Source organism: Sceloporus undulatus, chromosome 1, assembly GCF_019175285.1.
Source record: "Sceloporus undulatus isolate JIND9_A2432 ecotype Alabama chromosome 1, SceUnd_v1.1, whole genome shotgun sequence".
Taxonomy (NCBI): Eukaryota; Metazoa; Chordata; class Lepidosauria; order Squamata; family Phrynosomatidae; genus Sceloporus; species Sceloporus undulatus.
In genome coordinates this window covers 317,533,100-317,539,916 of record NC_056522.1, presented here as the reverse complement: position 1 = coordinate 317,539,916, position 6,817 = coordinate 317,533,100, and positions in this window count along the sequence as shown.

Sequence of the window (6,817 nt, the reverse complement as noted above, 5' to 3'; positions counted from 1 at the left end):
AGTTGGATTGGCAAAAACTGTTTCGGGTTACGAAATATTTTTCGGGTTACGAAATTCATTTCGGCGCGAAATTCAAATGCTGCAAAGTGCAGCTATAGGCTTTCCAGTGCTAACGGAAAGCCTTTTCGGGTTACGAAATTTTCGGGTTACGAAAGGAATGGCGGAACGAATTAATTTCGTAACCCGAGGCACCAGTGTATTTGTTTTTATTTAAATGCTGGCTGTAAGATTCTGGAAGTTGTAGTCCAAACAAGTAACTTGTAAGCCTTTTTGGAAAACCTTTAAAGTTCCAACCCTGTTCAAAGTACCACTTGCTGAAGAGCAATAAAACTTTAAGAGTATTGCAACTGTCCATCAGTTCGATTGACCTCATCTCCTTTCTCAGGAGTTTAGGGGTGGTTTAGGGCTTAAAGAGAGCTAAAGCTTGGTATTATCAGTATATTGCTAATAACCAATTCAAAGTTCTGGGCGATCACTCCAGACATTTCTTAGAGATGCTAAGTGTATGTAAACATGCACACACATAAATGCATACACACACACACCACCACCACCACCACCATCACAAAACCTTGAAAAATAATGAGGGTCATTCCTGTACTGCTGAATGTAAAGAGTTACAAAGGCAACTGTCATCTATTCAAGGCAGCCTCTGATTTTGGAGTTGTGCAAGTTGACTCATTTCCTTTTAAAGTCATATAAGGCACTGAAACTGCTGTGAACAAACCTAATCGCAAGCATTTTTGTCTACTTTGCACTGCATCCAGGCCCTTGTGCAGTTCTAAGAGCAATAGTCAATAGACAATATAATGTTCTCTCTTGCTCTCAGTGTAGTTGCAGAGCAGGTAGGGATGGGCTAGAAATTGGACATGGGAGAGATCCTACAGATCTGAGGTGTAAGACATATTTGAGACAGTGCGTTTTATTTCAAAGTTTATGTGGGATCAGAGCAGGAGAGATGAGAAAAAGCATTTTCAAGCTTTTCCTGTAGCTTGCATCCATTGTTCCAGATCTTATTCTCTGGAGCAGCAGAAACCAAGCTTGCTCCATTCTCAATATGACATCCCTTCAAATATTTAAACAGGCAATCATTGTTGCGCAAAAGCTATGAATGTAGCATAAACTGGTGATACCAGGCCTTAGGCTAGGCCATCTGGGGACATGCCTTGGACCAGCGGGCTGATACACAGCCAGATAAAAGTAGAAGGCAAATGTGCACACATACATTATAATGAAATGTATGTGAATCCAAAGCTTTTTCACAGAAGTTGCCTCTTTTAAGGCATTTGAACATTCAGTTCTGTCAAGTGAAAAAACTCAATACATGAAGTGTACATTGATTCTAGTATATTATGACATTTTTCTAGCAGATCTTTTTATATTTCAGTCTATTATAAATAATTTCATTTTAAAAAAACATTACAGGTTCTTTTTTCTTTTCTCTTTATTCTCTCATAGTTGCTTTTCAGTCTATGATGACCGGCGGAAACGTTGGAAAACAGATAATACTTGTTTCAAAGTAAAACAAGTGTCAATAATGATGAAAAACATCTTTTATTTGCATAACCTTTTCCTTTATATACTTACTTGTGCTAATGAATGGGTTTTTGCATTTGAATGCAGAACTTGTAAAATTCAGGTGATTGTCTAGTTTTATATACTTTATAACAAAAATGCAAGCTTTCTAATGGCTGTTATCAAATTGTTGTTGTTGTGTCCCTTCAAGTCATTTCCAACTTACGTATCACAGAGTTTTCTGGGGCTAAGACTGTGTGATTTGCCCAAGATTACAGTGAGTTTCCATGGCTAAGCAGAAATCTGATCTCCAGAGTCATAGTCCAACACTCAAACCACTACACCATGCTAGTATTGAGACACTCGTATTGAGACATCCTTCAATAACATATTTTGTGATAAGATTGAAGGTAATGCACTGTTTATGGGACTGTAGCAATATCGTTTTTTTAATGACATTGTTTTTCTAATTCAGAGTTAATGTCCATTCTTTTTTTTTATGCTGCAATGAATTATTGGAACATCCTTTAAAATTAATCTGATTAAGTACTTTGAGTAGTTTCGTATCAATCGAGAAAACTGATGAAGTGTGAAAATAACGTGTTTGGATATTTTCATCCCTCATAATTAACTGAAAAACTGAATTGTCTTTAGAAACCAAAGAGACAAAAGCCAACATGTTAATCTTTCCCTCCCTTCCCTTCTTAAACGGTTGAGAAAGACTGTTGTGGGAAGGTTTGGAAAACAATTGAGGTAAGATATGGCTTGTGTTTGATATTTTAGTTCTGGTGATTGAAAGTATTGGGTTTAACAGTCTAAAACAACTACTACGGTAGATCCATGACAAGTCGTAATATAGAAGTTAACTTGGCTGAAAAACAGATGGCCCAAATGGGCCACATCATGCTGCCCTTTTGTGTGCCAATCGGGGCCCTTTGTGGGCTAGAACTGACACCAACCCGCACGACTCCAGTCTAGCTATTCATCGGACGCAACAAGGAGCAGAAGAAAGCTGTTCCTTTTGTGGCCAAGGAAATGGGGCCCCTTTCACACCGCCACTTCACCTCTTCTCTGCTCTCCTGCGGATTTAGCGTTAATTTCGCTCACCACATGAGCGTTCCCATACTGTCCTGCCATCTGGTATTGGTGGGCAGCATTGTATGCCGGCTTGGGGGTGCAGAGTTGGGACATGCGGCGTGCGGTGCACCATAGCCCCCCGAAAAACCATCTGCCCAAGCCAGCTTTTTATTACCGGTCCTGTGTTTGCCCCTTAGTTTCCTTAATCAGTTTGAAAGATTGCACTCTGAATGAGTGTAATTTGATTTAAAACATTGTGCATACGTTAGCTATGAGATGAATAAGTCTTAAAATCTAAATTGTAAGCTTTTGTAGAATCGACGTGCAGTTTCCACTGGCATGATTTTGTCATATTTTTCCAGTTGATTGATGAGAATGCAGGAAGTGGTGCAGTTTCAACTACATCTGGAAGACAGTCTTATGGTCCACCTCTGATGGCCCTTTTTTTTTGTGTCTCTTCCAAGTGCTATGATTGTAGAAAATACACATTGTGAAACATTTTATGAAATAATAAATAGCTATTTGTAACTAACTGTGCATTTACAGGTTTCCAATAAGTAATTCAACTTAATTTATTATGTTCAGAAGAGAAGCCGCAGTGTCCTAATATAATAATAATAATAATGAATATAGAATAATAATAATAATAAGAGAAGAAGAAGAAGAAGAGACTGGATATAAAATTGCTAGGGTTCATGTAAGGCTATTTTCAAGATGGACCAAGGTTTGATGTATATAAGTAAGGTCTCAGCTGAATGAATGGCTCATTGTCAGCCCTCTGCTGGCAATTGTATCTATGTTGGCTGAACCTGTTTCTCAGCTGTCTCCCAAACTGAAAAACATTTGAGCTGACACCCATGGGATTCTGGGAGTTTAATTCCAACACATTCTGAAAGATTCACCAGAGTGGTTGATCTTCTTGTTGGTATAACTCGTTTTTTTTTGCCTGATTGTCCTGTATTCTGAATTATTATATTAAGGTTATTTGAGTTTTGTTGTGAGCATTGATTGTAGCTGGCTTTGTATCGCACTGGTAGTCCCTTTACTTTTAAAAGGTAAATACAGGGGTACTCGCGGATACGAAATACCCAGGTTACGAAATTTTACGGGATACGAAAAAAAATCCCATATGGGAATTATTTGTTTCGGGTTATCCGAATGTTTTTTTTTTTTTTTTCGGGTTAGCGAAAAAACTTTGTGGGTGCTTTTTTTTTTCGGCTTTTTTTCGCACGGAATACGCGGCTTTTCTTCCCTTCCCCATTAGCCGGCCTATGGGCAATTCGGCTTAACGAAGCTTGTTCGGGTTACGAAAGCGTCCGCGTTACGAAATTAATTTCGTAACCCAGCACCACTGTATATCATTTTTATTCAGGTGGAAGAGTCATATAAAATCACATAACTCAATAAAAACAGAATGACAAAGGAGATTTTGAATAGCTAGTATGGGTAGAAAATTTTTAAACTGGACGGTGCTTCTCTGGATAGATTGTTGTATGTCCCTCCTGTGGGACAATATGTTACATACAGTCAGCCCTTCCTTATCCATGGGATTTTTTATCCATGGGATGTCAAGCATCCAAGGCTTGAAAGTAGACATTCCAAATAGCAAAACTTTGATTTTCCATTTTATATAATGGGCAACGTTTTAACACTATGTACATGTATTTAATGGGGCTTGAGAATCCACGGATTTTTGATTATCCTATGGGGGGTCTAGGGAACCAAACCCCCCCCGCAAAGCAGATAACAATGGGCCCACTGTATATGAGTATGGTATAATTACAAAATGTTTTCATGATGAACAAAGTTTTTTGTTTGTTGTGTTTGTGTGGCAGGCATGTAGGATTCCAACTTTTAAAAAGGCTAATTACAAATAGATTATGCAGTAACACCGTATAGAATACAAAAATAAGTAATTCAAAGCTGTCCCAAGTTGGGCCTGTTAAAAGCACACCAAAAACAGTGTAAGCCTAGTAGCTCTTTTGCAAGCCCAGAAGTGCAAGAGATGAGTCAATGACCTCCATAGAAGAGGGCATTACAAAGCTGTCAGGGCATACCATAGACAAGTGCTCTGATTTTAGCTTGTGGCTCGTTTACGTGACATATTATTATTATTTAAACCGAACCAAGTACGATCAAAACAGTTATCACTAGCCTTGGGGGTCTACTTTGGGAGAGACAGTCTAAACATTTGATTGACTTCTGCTCCTAAATGAACCCTCATGGCTGACGTCTGAGTGATAGGTCCCAGCCATGAAAGGCTTTGGAAATAGAGAGGCAGCAGAACCTTAAATCTGATCTGGCAGTAGGTGCAGGTAAAAACAGAACTGTTTGATTGGTTCCTTCTCACCAAAACTCTGTGTTCATTGCAAGGTGAACTGCAATTTTTTTCTCTCTCTAGCTGTTGCTTTTAAATAGCCTTCAAGGTGATTATTGTCAGTCAGCCCTCATATTTCAAAACAGGGCATTCATGCCATGGCTCTTCCAAGATCTTGGGGAAAAGTACACTGGTCCCTCGTGAATACGAAATGAATCGGGTTAAACGAAATTTCCGGGGTATATTCACACTGCTGACTATGCGAGACAGTACAGATCTTTTGGGGAAAGTCCCAAATTCCCGGGTTCATTTGCACCATGTTAAGTGGGGGGTTTTGTACCCCTCCCCCCAGAAAAGTGCACCAAATGCATATGAACACCAAAGAAATCACCCAGTTTCACACCAGGTTATTTTCATAGTGTGAATGGGGCCTTTATCTGTTGCAATGATAAGGTAAATATTCCCCATTCAGATTCTTGTCCTTTTGAGTAACCAATGAGAAGGTGGGGAACTAAACCTAACAGTAAGAGCAAAGATGGATGGGCTTTTTTGTATGTTTTCATAAGTGATTTACATATACAACTAGGTTAAATTTTGCTTCACTGCATACTCTTTGATCAGTTGGATCAGGATTCCTTGACTCTTTCTAACTGCAAAAGGTAAGCATTCTGTGTTCTTGTTTCAACTCACTGAAAAAAGACGGTCTCCTTTCTGCTGATCATTGGCCATTGTTTGGTATATGGAAGCTGCTGTCCTATGTACACTTACTTTAGGACTTACTTTAGGACTTAGGACGATATTAGGCTATCAGTTGGTGCTCAGATCAAATTATGTGGATACTAATGAAAGATTTTGACTTGTTGCCATTTGTTTTCTGATCTTACTCGGAAAGGTTTAAACCTAAATACTTCAGGGCTTGGTTAAGCAACTGCCTGATTTATTGTGAATGTAATTGAAAATGGATATTAAGCTCTGCTGGAAAAGCTCTTTATCATTACTCAACAGAAATGTATGTGGTGGGCACATATGAAAGCACTTTCTCTTGGAGTTTCACTTCAGAACTGTGAAATGCTGTCCATTCACCTTATGACTCCCTCCCTTCCTGTCTTTCTTTCCGTCTTACTGAAAAGATGCTAACAGTTTTAAAAACATGTTAAATTGTTTTTAGTGGTTTATATTTTGTGGTGTACAATAATTATTTTATGTTTGTTTACTGTACACAGCCTTTATTACTTTCATGAAAGCCTTGGTCATAAAAGCCCTAATGTTCATTTCAATTGTTTACAGAGATGGATTTATAATTTTTGACTACAGTACATGGATAAATATGCAGCTGGTACTAAGCAGCTTTCTCAGTGGATCAAAGAAGGGAAACTGAAGGTATGATACAGGCAGTGATAACTTTTGATCGTACTTGGTTCGTTTAATAATAAATGTCACGTAACACCACAGCTAAAATCAGAGACTTGCTATGGTTGCCCTGACGCTTTGTAATGCCCCTTCTATGGAGGCATGACTCCTCCTTGCCTTCTGGGCTTGCAAAAGAGCTACTAGGCTACCTGTTTTGTGGCTTTTAAAGGCCAACTTGGGACGCTTTGAATTACTATTTTTGTATTCTATAGGTGTACTGATATATTGTATTAGCCTAAGTTGGAATCTACATGAGCACACAACACAACAACAACAAAACTTTTCATATGAAACATTTTGTAATAAATATCATATACAGTGTTTATCGCTGGGCGTTTGGTTCCAGGACCCCCCATGGATAACAAAATCCTGGATGTCTCAAGCCCATTAAATACAGTGGACATAGTAAAACGTGCCCCTTATATAGAATGGAAATCAAAGTTTGCTATTTGGAATGTCTATATTTCAAGCCTTGGATGCTTGAATCCATGAGAAAAA